Genomic DNA, 13,444 nt, shown 5'->3' on the forward strand with positions numbered 1-13,444 from the left:
TTGCTGGTTTGGATCCCGGGTGCGGACCTAGGCACCGCCTGTCAGGCCATGCTGTGGAAGGCATCCCACATATAATGTAGAGGAAAATGGGCACAGGTGTTAGCTTAGGGCCGGTCTTCCTCAGGAAAAAAGAGGAGGATTGGTGGCAGATGTTAGCTCAGGGCTAATCTTCCAAAAAAAAAAAAATCTTATAAAGTTATAAGTAGTTAAGAGAGTATGTCACTAGTATAGAAATAGACAAATAGATCAGTAGAACAGAAAAACAAGACCAGAAACAGAACTACACAAAAATGGACACTTGATATATGTCAGATGTGGCATTGCAGATCAGTGGAGGAAAGATGAACTTTGCAAAATCGATGCTGGGACAATCAAGTATCCATTTAGGGTGGGGGTAGATGAAACTGGACTTCATACTATCCACAAAATCTACTCAAGGTGAAGACCAAATTTGCGAAAGGTTACAACTTAAAAACTCTTAGAAGATAATATAGGAGAACATCTTACCTCAGGAAAGAGTTTCTTTAAAAGGATTCAAAAAGCACTAGCCAAAGTTGACAAATTCAACTATATCAAAACTGAGAGGGCCAGCCCAGTGGTGCAGCGGTTAAGTGCACATGTTCTGCTCCGGCAACCCAGGGTTTGCCGGTTCGGATCCTGGGTGCGGACATGGCACTGCTTGGCACGCCATGCTGTGGCAGACGTCCCACATATACAGTAGAGAAAGATGGGCACGGATGTTAGCTCAGGGCCAGTCTTCCTCAGCAGATGTTAGCTCAGGGCTAATCTTCCTCAAAAAAAAAAGAGTGCAAAAAAAAAAAAACTGAGCAATTCTGTTGATCAACAGGCACCACAGAGAGTGAAATAACAAGCCAAAAACAGAAGAAACTTGTAACAGGTATAACTGAAGAACCAATAACCAAAACACATACAGAATTTCTAAAAATCAGTAAGAAAAGCACAGACGATCTAATAGAAAAAAATTGGGCAAACAACTGGAACAGGCACATCACATAAGAAGAAAACTCACATAAGAAGACATAAAACACTAGGGAAAGTGTTCATTAGTAGTCATGGAAATGCAAACTAAAATCATGAGATACCATCACATCCTTCAGATTAGCAAAAATTAAAGTCTGACAATACCAAGTGTTGAAAATGTAGAGCAACAGGGATTCTCATAAATTGTGTTAGTGGAAGCATAAACTGAAATAATTTTGAAAAATACTTTGCCATATGTGCATACCTCACAACCTAGCAATTCCATTCTTAGAAATTCTACAGAAACATTTGTGCACTTGCAAACATGAAACAGGTAAAAGACGACTCACCACCGAATTGTCTGTATAACAGCAAGAAACTGAAATCAACTCAAATGCCCATCAAAACTAGAAAGAATAGAGACTGTAGAAGTGACGTCAGCAACATGGTGGCATGAGCTCACCCGGGACTCTCCCTCCTCCAAATTACAACCAAAAAGAGCATCTGCTTTCCAACCAAAAAAAAAAATCCCAAGAACAGAAATCGTCAGAGACCCACAGCAGTCAAACGACGGAAGGGGGAGAGGGTGGAGCCGCCCTCGGAGGAGGTGGCACAGGGTACGAGAGAACTTCACTCCCTCCCCCAGAGACTGGGACTGCTGCCACAGGTGAGGGAAGGAGCAGGGGAGGGGCCACGCATCCAGGGATGGTCCAGGACTCCTACGCCCATGCAGTGGAAACCCTCTAAGGGGGGAAAGCTTTGGCATGTGGGGACCCCAGCAAGCCAGGGCCCCAGGAGACTAGAGAGCGAGAGCTGACACGAATCCAGGTCAGCATGCAAGAGAAAGTGCCCCTTCTCCCCCAACCCGGCTGCGCGCCGCCATCGCAGCTAAAGGCCAAGGGATCAGAACGCACGGCTCTCAACGCCCATCTAGTGGCGACAGGCTGTAACTGCAACTGAATAATACCATCATGCACAAAAACCGCTCCTCTACCATCCAGCAATTTATAAAAGCTCCAGTCCAAAAGAAAAACAGTAAAAATGCAGAAGTATGTCCTGAGGACTTGGAAATAGGTAAACTAAGTGAAGATGAGTTCAAAAATAGCTATCATCAAAATACTCAATGAGGTAAAGGGAAACATGGAGAAACAACTCAACGACTTCTGGAGTTACTTCACAAAAGAGATTGAAACCATAAAGAACAATCAAACAGAAATACTAGAGATGAAAAATACAATGGATCAGATAAAACAGAATACAGATTCCCTGAATACCCGTGTAGACACCAGAGAGGAACAAATTAGCATAATCGAAGATAGACAGGCTGAATGGCTCCAGACAGAGGAAGAAAGAGAACTAAGAATTAAAAAAACTGAAGAAAATCTCCAAGAAATAGCTGACTCAATGAGAAAATGCAACTTAAGAATAATCGGAATTCCTGAGAGCATGGAAAACGAAAACGGAGCAGAAAGTGAGCTCAATGAAATAATAGAAGAGAACTTCCCAAATCTAGGGATTGACAGAGGAATGTGTGTGGAGGAAGCTTTCAGATGTCCTAGATTTGTCAATGTACAAAGATCTACTGCAAGGCACACAGTAGTAAAAATGGCAAAAATGAATGACAAAGAAAGAATACCCAGGGCAGCAACACAGAAGAAAATAACCTACAAATGAACCCCTATCAGACTTTCAGCGGATTTCTCTACAGAAACCTTACAAGCTAGGAGAGATTGGAGTGACATATTCAAAATTTTAAAGGATAAAAATCTTCAGCCAAGAATACTCTATCCAGCAAAAATATCCTTCAGATATAAGGGAGAAATTAAATCTTTTCCAAACAAACAAAAGCTAAGGAATTTTGCAGTCACAAGACATCCACTACAAGAAATCCTCAAGAAGGCTCTCATACCTGAAATAAGAAAAAAAGGGAGAAAGGGGTCACAAAACACAGAGTAGGGAGACAGATAGAATCGGAATAGGATAGCAAATATTCAACTATAGCATTAGGATAAAAGGAAGGAAATCACCAAAGCAAAGACAATCTTATCACTCTAACCACAAACTCACAAGTTGAAATAAGAGATGAAAATAATAATTAAGGACAGGAGGAGGAAAGGGACTGAAACAGTCTAGGCTTAGGAAGTAAGAGACCACCAGAAAATGGACTACGTTATACACGAGATTCTGAATACAAACCTCAGCGTAGCCACTAAACTAAAAAGCAGAACAGAGACACTAAACATAAATAAGGAAAAATCTAAGAAATCAAGCATAAGAAATTGCAGAAGTCAATGAGTAGGCTAAAACACACAGGACGAGAAACAAAGGAAACACAGGAAAACCAGAAAACGAGCAACAGAATGACAGCATTAAGCCCTCATGCATCAATACTCACCCTCAATGTAAATAGATTGAACTCTCCAATAAACTGACACAGAGTGGTGAGACGGATTAAAGAAGAAGATCGAACAATTTGTTGCCTCCAGGAAACACATCTCAGCTCCAAGGACAAACACAGGCTAAGAGTGAAGAGGTGGAGGACAATACTCCAAGCTAATAACAAACAAAAGAAAGCAGGTGTCACAATACTTATATCAGACAAAACAGACTTCAAGATAAGGCAGCTAAAGAGAGACATAGAGGGCCAATATATAATGATCAAAGGGACACTTCATCAAGAAGAAATAATGCTTATAAATATCTATGCACCCAACACAGGAGCACCAAAGTTCATACAGCAACTATTAACAAACCTAAAATAAAAATTCAAAAATAGCACAATTAATAGTAGGGGACCTCCACACCCCACTCACATCAATGGACAGACCATCCAGACAGAAAATCAACAGAGAAACAGTCGAGCTTAATGAAAGGCTAAAACAGTTGGACTTAACATATATATATAGAACACTCCATCCAAAAACAGCAGAATACCCATTCCTCTCAAGCACGCATGGAACATTCTCAAGGTTAGACCATATGTTGGGAAACAAGGCAAGCCTCTATAAATTTAAAAAAAATTGAAATAATAACAAGCATCTTCTCCGATCATAATGCTATAAAGCTAGAAATTAATTACAAGAAAAAAGCTGAGGAAGGCGAACGATGCGGAGACTAAACAATATGCTATTGAATAAGCAATGGATCTTTGAAGAAATTAAAGAAGAAATCAAAAAATACCCGGAGACAAATGAAAATGATAACATGCCATACCAACTCATATGAAATACAGCAAAAGCTGTATTAAGAGGAAAATTCATCACAATACAGGCACATAGTAACAAACAAGAAAAATCCCAAATAAGCAATCTTAAACTACACCTAACTGAATTAGAGAAAGAACAAACAAAGCCCAAAGCCAGCAGAAGGAGAGAAATAACAAAAATCAGGGCAGAAATAAATGCCATTGAAATAAAAAAGGCAGTAGAAAGGATCAATGAAACAAAGGGCTGGTTCTTTGAGAAGATAAATAAAAGTGACAAAGTCCTAGCCAGACTTACAAAGAAAAAAAGAGAGAAACTTCAAATAAACAAAATCAGAAATGAAAGAGGAGAAATAACAACAGATTCTGCAGAAATACAACGGATTATAAGAGAATACTACAAAAAACTATATGCCAAAAAAATGGATAACCTAGAGTAAATGGATAAATTCTTGGACTCCTACAATCTCCCAAAGCTTAGTCAAGAAGAAGCAATTTGAACAGACCAATCACAAGGAAAGAGATTGAAACAGCAATCAAAAGCATCCGAAGAATAAAACCCCAGGACCAGATGGCTTTCCTGGGGAGTTCTACCAAACTTTCAGAGAGGATTTAATACCTATCCTTTTCAAGCTATTCCAAAAAATTAGGGAGAATGGAACACTTCCTAACATATTCTACAAGACCAACATCACGCTGACACCAAAGCCTGACAAGGACAGCACGAAAAAAGAGAACCACAGGCCAATATCGCTGATCAACATAGATGCAAAAATCCTCAACAAAATTTTGGCAACCCAAATTCAGGAATTCATCAAAAGGACCACACATCATGATCAAGTGGGAGTCATACCAGGGACACAGGGATGGTTCAACATCTGCAAATCAATCAACGTGATACACCACATCAACAAAGTGAGGAATAAAAACCACATGATCATCTCAATAGATGCAGAGAAAGCATTTCACAAGATCCAACAGCCATTTATGATAAAAACTCTGAACAAAATGGGGATAGAAGGGAACTACCTCAACGCAGTAAAGGCCATATATGACAAACCCACAGCCAACATCATACTCAATGGGCAAAAACTGAGCGCAATCCCCCTGAAAACAGGAATGAGACAAGGATGCCCTCTATCACCACTCGTATTTAACATAGTACTAGAGGTTTTGGCCAGAGCAATTAGGCAAGAAAAGTTATAAAAGGAATCCAAATAGTGAGTGAAGAAGTGAAACTCTCACTGTTTGCAGACGACATAATCTTATATATAGAAAACCCCAAAGAATCCATTGGAAAACTGTTAGAAGTAATCAACAACTACAGCAAAGTTGCAGGGTATAAAATCAATTTACACAAATCAGTAGCATTTCTATACTCTAATAAGGAACTAACAGAAAAGAACTCAAGAACACAACACCATTCACAATCGCAACAAAAGGAACAAAATAACTCGGGGTGAATTTAACTAAGGAAGTGAAAGACTTATACAACGAAAATTACAAGGCTTCTCTGAAAGAAATGGATGACGACATAAAGAGATGGAAAGACATTCCACGTACATGGATTGGAAGAATAAACAGAGTTAAAATGTCCATTCTACCTAAAGCACTCTACAGAGTCAACGCCATCCCAATCAGAATCCCAAGGACATTCTTTACAGAAATAGAACAAAGAATCCTAAAATTCATATGGGGTAACAAAAGACCCCAAATTGCTGAAGCAATCCTGAGAAAGAAGAACACAGCTGGAGGCATCACAATCCCTGACTTCAAAACATACCACAAAGCTACAGTAATCAAAACAGCATGGTACTGGTACAAAAACAGGTGCACAGACCAATGGAACAGAATTGAACACCCAGAAATAAAACCACACATCTAAGGACAGCTTACCTTCAACAAAGGAGCTGAGGGCATACAATGGAGAAGAGAAAGTCTTTTCAACAAATGGTGCTGGGAAAACTAGAAAGCCACATGTAAAAGAATGAAAATTGATCATTCTTTTTCACCATTCACCAAAATAAACTCAAAATGGATCAAAGACCTAAAGGTGAGACCTGAAACCATAAGGCTTCTAGAAGAAAACGTACGCAGTACACTCTTTGACATCAGTATTAAAAGGATCTTTTCGGACATCACGTCTTCTCAGAAAAGGAAAACAACAGAAAGAATAAACAAATGGGACTTCATCAGACTAAAGAGCTTCTTCAAGGCAGAGGAACATAGGATTGAAACAAACAAACAACCCACTAACTGGGAAAAAATATTGCAAGTCATACATCCAACAAAGGGTTATATACCATAATATACCATATATACCATTATACCATAATATATAAAGAACTCACACAACTCAACAACAAAAAATCAAACAACCCGATCAAAAAATGGGCTGGAGAAATGAACAGACATTCCTCCAAAGAAGATATACAGATGGCCAATAGGCACACGAAAAGATGTTCATCATCACTGTGCATCAGGGAACTGCAAATAAAAACTACACTATCACATTCCACCCATTAGAATGACAAAAATATCTAAAACTAATAGTAACAAATGTTGGAGAGGTTGTGGAGAAAAAGGAACCCTCATACACTGCTGGTGGGAATGCAAACTGGTGCAGTCACTATGGAAAACAGTATGGAGATTCCTCAAAAAATTAAAAATAGAAATACCATACGATCCAGCTATCCCACTACTGGGTATCTATCCAAAGAACCTGAAATCAGCAATTCCAAAAGTCTCATGCACCTCTATGTTCACTGCAGCATTATTTACAATAGCCAAGACGTGAAAGCAACCTAAGTGCCCATCAACAGATGACTGGATAAAGAAGATGTGGTATATATACACAATGGAATACTACTCAGCCATAAAAAAGAACAAAACCATCCCATTTGCAACAACGTGGATGGACCTTGAGCGAATTATGTTAAGTGAAATAAGCCAGATAGAGAAGTACAATCTCTGTATGACTCCACTCATATGAGGAATTTAAACATGTGGACAGAGAGAACAGATTAGTGGCTACCAGGGGAAAGGTGGGGTTGGGGGTGGGCACAAAGGGTGAAGGGGTGCACCTACAACACGACTGACAGACATAATGTACAACTGAAATTTCACAAGATTGTAACCTATCATTAACTCAATTAAAAAAACACTAGTAAGAATATATTGTAGTATAATCATACAATGGAATACTTTAGCAAAACAAAATCTAATGAATTATGGCTAACTATAACAACTTGGAATTAATTTCCCAAATGCTGAACTAAGCTTTTAAAATCACATAAAATAATCACATGTACAAAAACTAAACTATATTATAGGTAACTAAACTACATTAAAATATTAAACTATACAAGAAAACTAAACTATATTATTTAAGGATATACAACATGGTGTTTAAAACTATAAAGTAAGAAAATGATTATCACAAAGGTCAGGATAACAGCAACCTCCACAGAGGGGAATATGTTGACAAGGGTAAGAGGAGGGTGAGGTAAGGGGGAGGCAATTCTGATTTGTTGACCTGGGCGATGAAAACACAAATATTCACTTCATAATTTTCTTTAAATTGCACGTTTTATCATTCTCTTGTATATATCAATAAAAAGGAATATGTTTGCTATGGTAATTTAATAAATAAAGCAACCTATGTAAGTCCAGTACCTAGTGTGCATTAAAAAAAAAAAAGCTACTATAACTATACAATTTTTTGTATCCTCTAAAGTGCCCACCACAACAAGTTACTCATGGTAGATGTTCAAATATTTTGTTCAATAAATGAAACAAATCCCTTTCAATCACTGCACTAAAAGACAATTTAGATCAGAATGGATAGGTTCTCTAACTTCTAATTTCTATTTCAAAAGCCCTAGAGCTTGAATTCCTTGTATCCTAACAGGTACCCTTTCCTCTCCCTTTAGCATCCCTGATCTCTTAATCTTTAAACTCATAATATACATCTTACCTGCCTTACTAGACTGTTAAGTAGCTGTTCATTAAATGCTTGGAATCCTATAATCTGAGAAATTTAAAGCAGAAAAGAGGAAGAAGAAAGGCTAAAGTTAAGGAAAGGGGAAACTGTGGGGAAAAAACAGCAAACACAGAACTTGAGTTATCCTTACATGAAAATACCCAGGACATCAGGTTTTAATTGCACAGCTTCAAGGAGCCAAGAAGCATAGGGTGACAAAGCAGGTAAATCATCTGTTGTCCCTCTGACTCAGGTACCATAAAACAATTAAAGCAGATTAACATTCATGTCGATCACCTACTAGGGGAAAGAAAGTGTACCTATGTCCCAAAATATATCTACATCTCTTGAAATTCTCTTAACAACAACAACAAAACACACAACAACAAAGCCCTCTTGGATTATAAGACTCTGTGGAACAAATCAACTCCTTCTCAATTACCTAGGGAACAAACTTTACTTCTTAAATAATTTATTCAATATGTATTACTTATCCATAGTTCAAAAGATTAAACACAAATACCCATCAGATCCAGACTTGTTAATAAAATTATGGTATATCAACGCAACAGAATATTATGCCTCCGTAAAAAAGAATGAGAAAGATCTGTATATACCAATATGGGATGCTCTCCAGAATATATTAAGTGAGAAAAAAAAAGAGGTACAAAACAATACATATAGTATCTTACCTTTGATGTATGAAGGGAGAATACACACATACACAGATATCTTATTTTTAGAAGAAAAAAATACTGTAATGATTGATCAGAAATCTACAAAAATTGTTATCTATAGGGGAGCAAGGAGGAAACAGAGTAGAAGGGATGGAGATACATATTCCTTTTCATGTGGTTTCTCCTTTTGAACTATGTGTTTTACACACTCCAAGGGTAATATTAAATCAAAAAACAGAGGAAGCAAACCCTAAAATGAAAAACAAATGGATCTAACTACATATCAAATTAGTAGCAATCACACTGAGAAAATAATGATTTCAAGTGACTTTTGAATACAGTACTAACAATAAGTATACCCTTAATGGGATACGTTCTGAGGACAAAATGAAATGCAAAGAAATCTTAAACTTCACTGAGTAGTTTTATTTATTTTGAAACTACTTTAGGCATACTTAGAAAAAAAACAATTACATCAATATTAACAAAAACTAAGATCTTCAATGTAAAAGAGATTAAAAGTAATTTTTTAAAAACAGATGAAGAAAGAAACCTACAATGTCAAATTTGAACTAGAATTATCAATATGACCTCCTGGTTTTTCTTCCCTCCTGACAAGGCCTAAAAACAATGACAGCCCCATAACAAGAAGCATACTTAGCATCCAGATATTGGTTTATAAATATGAGCCTCCACTCTAAAGAGACAGAGCTCCTTGGAGAAATTGCTGATTCCAGCCCAAGCAAGAAAAGTCCCTGGTCAGCCAAGATACCTTGTACCCAAAAGTAAAGAATCACTCAAAGACGAATAATGGGTTCATGCAAAAAGAACTCAGGCGTCTACTTGAAGGAACTCCCAATGTCCTTATTTGAGACAATTTAAACATCCAAAAGGAAATGTCTGTAACTAATTGTATACAACAAATAAAAATCCAAGAGACCATTAAAAAACTCATTTGTCACCACCATAGATGACTATTAGACCAACTCCGCACTCTGAAAACTAGAGGGGAAAGAATTAAGTGTGTATTTACTCTGCCCTTTTAGGAGGAACTGTAGTTCACTCCCAGTTGATGAAGGTCATAACGCTCTTGCTAGCTTGAAGAACGACAGCTAATACACGTAAAACAATTACAGAATTAGAAAATCTTTTTGCTGAGCAAGACTGTTGCTGAGCTAACATCTGTGCCAATCTTCCTCAATTTTATGTGGGATGCCACCACAGTGTGGCTTGACGAGCAGTGCTAGGTCTGCACCCAGGATCTGAACCTGCAAACCCCAGGCCGCCAAAGCAGAGTGCACAAACAACCACTACACCAACGGGCCAGCCCCAAAAGTACCATTTTTCAACCTCCAATTAAATAACTTATTTGCCTAAGGCTCAAGAAAGGATGCTAAAATTATTAGGTAAAGAATTTTGAAGAATGCAATATTTTTATGGTACCAAAGTATCACCCCCACAGATTATTGTACTTGATGATCATAGGAGGAAAAAAATAACTCTTACAATGAAGAGAGATAGCAAACCCCACCTTAAATCTCACAAAACTTAGATCGCTAATAGTGACATTATGTAGCTCCCATAGTAGGCATATGAAATACAACATCACCTATGAAGTATTCTTGCCAAAACTTTTTAACATGTATCTAATCAAGCTTTTAAAATAGAACTTACAGTTTACAGGATACACAGGGAACAGAGGAAATTTAAGTTAAACAAAAGCACAAAGAAACAATCAGGTAACTCTAGAAAACAGGCCATTCTACAAGATAATGATCTGGTCTTGTCAAAGAAATTTCGATACCATAAGAAAGGAGAGTGAAGGAAAGAAGCTTTCTAGATGAAAAGAGACGAAAAAGATAATCAAATGCAATGCAAAAATCTTGACTGAATTCTGATTTGAAAAAATCATTTTCTGGGACAATTGGTAAAATTTAAATATAGACTGAATATTAAATGTTATTAGGAAATTTCTGTTATTTTTCTTAGGGGTTGGCAATGGCACTGTGGTGACGTAGAGCATATCTATTTCCTCAGGAGATACATGCTAAAATATTTTGAAGTAAATGTCAATATTCGCAACTTTCAAAAGGTTCAGTAAAAGTATATACACACATACACATAGAGAACAATAAAGCAAATATGGATGGCATATTGGTAACTTCTGAATCCAGGTGTCAGATATACCAATGTTCTTTGTTCTATTCTTTCAAGCTTTCAATATTTTCAAAGTTTTTTATTATAAAAAAGTAGGGGGGAAATAGGAAGAAAACTAAAAGAAGGTAGTTGAAAAGTAAAGAAAAAACATGATCTCAAAATCATTTATGAATACACATCTACACAGTCACCTGAAGAACCTTCTCCCTTACATAAAAAAAGAGATTACTCAGCCCACTATCATCTGATCAATATAAGTAAACAGATTTCAAACAAATACTTACACACTATAAACAGCAATAGTACTATAATCTGTCAATGATTTGAGGAATGTTTGCCATTGGCAAACAGAACATTTTGTTATGATACCTACCACTGAATCAAAACACATTCTTACATCCATTAATCTGACATACTAAGACATCAAGAGAAGCACTTCTTTGAAATTTTTTGAATTGAAAAATATGATCACATTTGAAAGACAGCTAGCCGACTATCCTCCTAAGATTTACTTCTATTTCCAACAAACTTTTATTAGCCATTTATTCTAAATGCCACAAAATGAAATTCTTTAAATTCTTGATCTTGTATTTAAACACAACAAAAAATAGAGGGGCCAGCCCCTTGGCCAAGTGGTTAAGTTCATGTGTTCTGCTTCAGTGGCCCAGAGTTTGCCAATGTGGATCCTGAGCACAGACCTAAACACTGCTCATCAAGCCATGCTGTGGCAGCATCCCACACAGAAGAACTAGGAAGGACTTACGACTAGGATATACAACTATGTACTGGGGCTTTGGGGAGGGGAAAAAAAAGAAAAAACAGGAAAAAAGAAGACTGACAATAGATGTTAGCTCTGGGCCAATCTTCCTCACAAAAAAAAAAAAAGAAAGAAAGAAACAGATATACTCAAGTGGGAAAAGGAAGACTTGTTGATTATCAACTATACGCTTGGTGCTTTACATAAAGTGTTTAATGATAATCTTATGAGGTAAATATTCCCGTTTAAGAGATGAACATCTTTAAGCTCAGAAATGTTAAGTAACTAGCTCATAAATAACAGCTCATAAGTGATGAGGCTGGAAACTGAATTAAGGTCTGTTAGAAATCCAGGTTTGAAAGTCCATATTCTCTCCACTTAACTGGCCTTAATGGATTTAATATTTATACAAAGAAAAGTCCACCTAAGGAAATTAAGTTTAAAAGAATATCATCATATTCAAAGAGCTACATAATCTTAAAGTTTAAGAAAAATTAAAACTGAGAAAAAAGAAAAAGTATACTCTAAAATTATTGTTAGTTGTTAAAAACAACCAATTCTTAGCAAGCCAGCTGTCTATGACACAGGACAGCTAGTACTTTCCTCTCTGTACATGTAAAATTATACTCCAGTTGCCCGCTGGATGACCCCACTGCCAAATATGCTAGCAACATAATTCACATTAAAACCCAGAGGCCAAACAGCATTTGGAAAGTGCTGTACATGTATACTATACCCATCTCAACATGTTCACCACTCAAAACTAACAGGCTATTTTCAGCAAATATTCTTTGATCTATCTTATCTTTTTCTGCCACTCTAAAATTATATTAAACTTATAAACAAGAAAATCTACCTAAATACAAACATCCCACAACTGAATATTAGAATATTAGTATTACACGATCTTGAATTTGTCTATGACATAAAAGGATGCCAAAATTACATTTCTATAATATAAATTATGCAGTTTCTTTCTATAGGTTCAAAATTCCAATGCCTATGTCTCTTGTATGTCTAAAGACACACACAAAATATGCAGAGAAATCTATATGTTAAAGAGTTTTCCTATTTAAAATTAAATCCTCCTGAACTGGATTAGTGACTAGAAGAGGGCATGAGGGAGCTTGTGGAGTTGTAGTAATATTCCGTATCTTGATGTGGATGTTGGTTACACTGGTGTGGTCACTTGGTAAAAATTCACTGAGCTGTACATTTATGATCTCTGTACTTTTTTGTGTACTTTATAATTTATAAAAAGCTTATATTTTAAAAATTCTCAATCTAAAAACCTGCCTTACTATATTACATTGCTATCAAAGATGTTAAAGCCCAGTGAAGAAAATAAACAAGTAATCAGGAATTTCATTAGAGAGCTATGACAGAAGTAAGCACTATGTACCACAGGAGCACATAAGAGTTGCACCTAACTTATCCTGGAAGATGTAAACGAAAGTTTCCTGAAGATACATCTGAACTGAGCGCTGAAGGAAAGGACTCAGCCAAATGAAGCAAGGCGGAAGGGGAAGATTGGAAAGGGAACAGAGAGTGCAAAGACAAGAGGAAAAGCACTTTATCTGAAAGGAAGCCTAATTTGAATAAGACTGTATCAAATAATTTATGGAAGAGAGCAAGGAGGAAAGCCTAGAGAAGAGTCAGATCATGAAGAATCTCATATACATTCCATG

General features: G+C 36.8%; 1 protein-coding gene across 8 annotated transcripts in view; it reads right to left on the reverse strand.

Moving 5' to 3' along the window:
- LOC124233768 (unconventional myosin-IXa) overlaps positions 1-13,444 on the reverse strand; it is a 289,503-nt gene that overhangs the window by 271,215 nt on the left and 4,844 nt on the right. The window contains exon 1 of one of the 8 annotated variants that reach the window (XM_046650975.1): positions 508-583. The exons of the other annotated variants lie outside the window; for them this stretch is intronic. The gene's annotated coding sequence lies outside the window, so the exon portion shown is untranslated. Of the gene's footprint in view, positions 1-507; positions 584-13,444 lie in introns of those variants that run through there. 8 annotated transcript variants of the gene reach the window in all.

The sequence above is a fragment of the Equus quagga genome, chromosome 2 (genome assembly GCF_021613505.1).
Source record: "Equus quagga isolate Etosha38 chromosome 2, UCLA_HA_Equagga_1.0, whole genome shotgun sequence".
Taxonomy (NCBI): domain Eukaryota; kingdom Metazoa; phylum Chordata; class Mammalia; order Perissodactyla; family Equidae; genus Equus; species Equus quagga.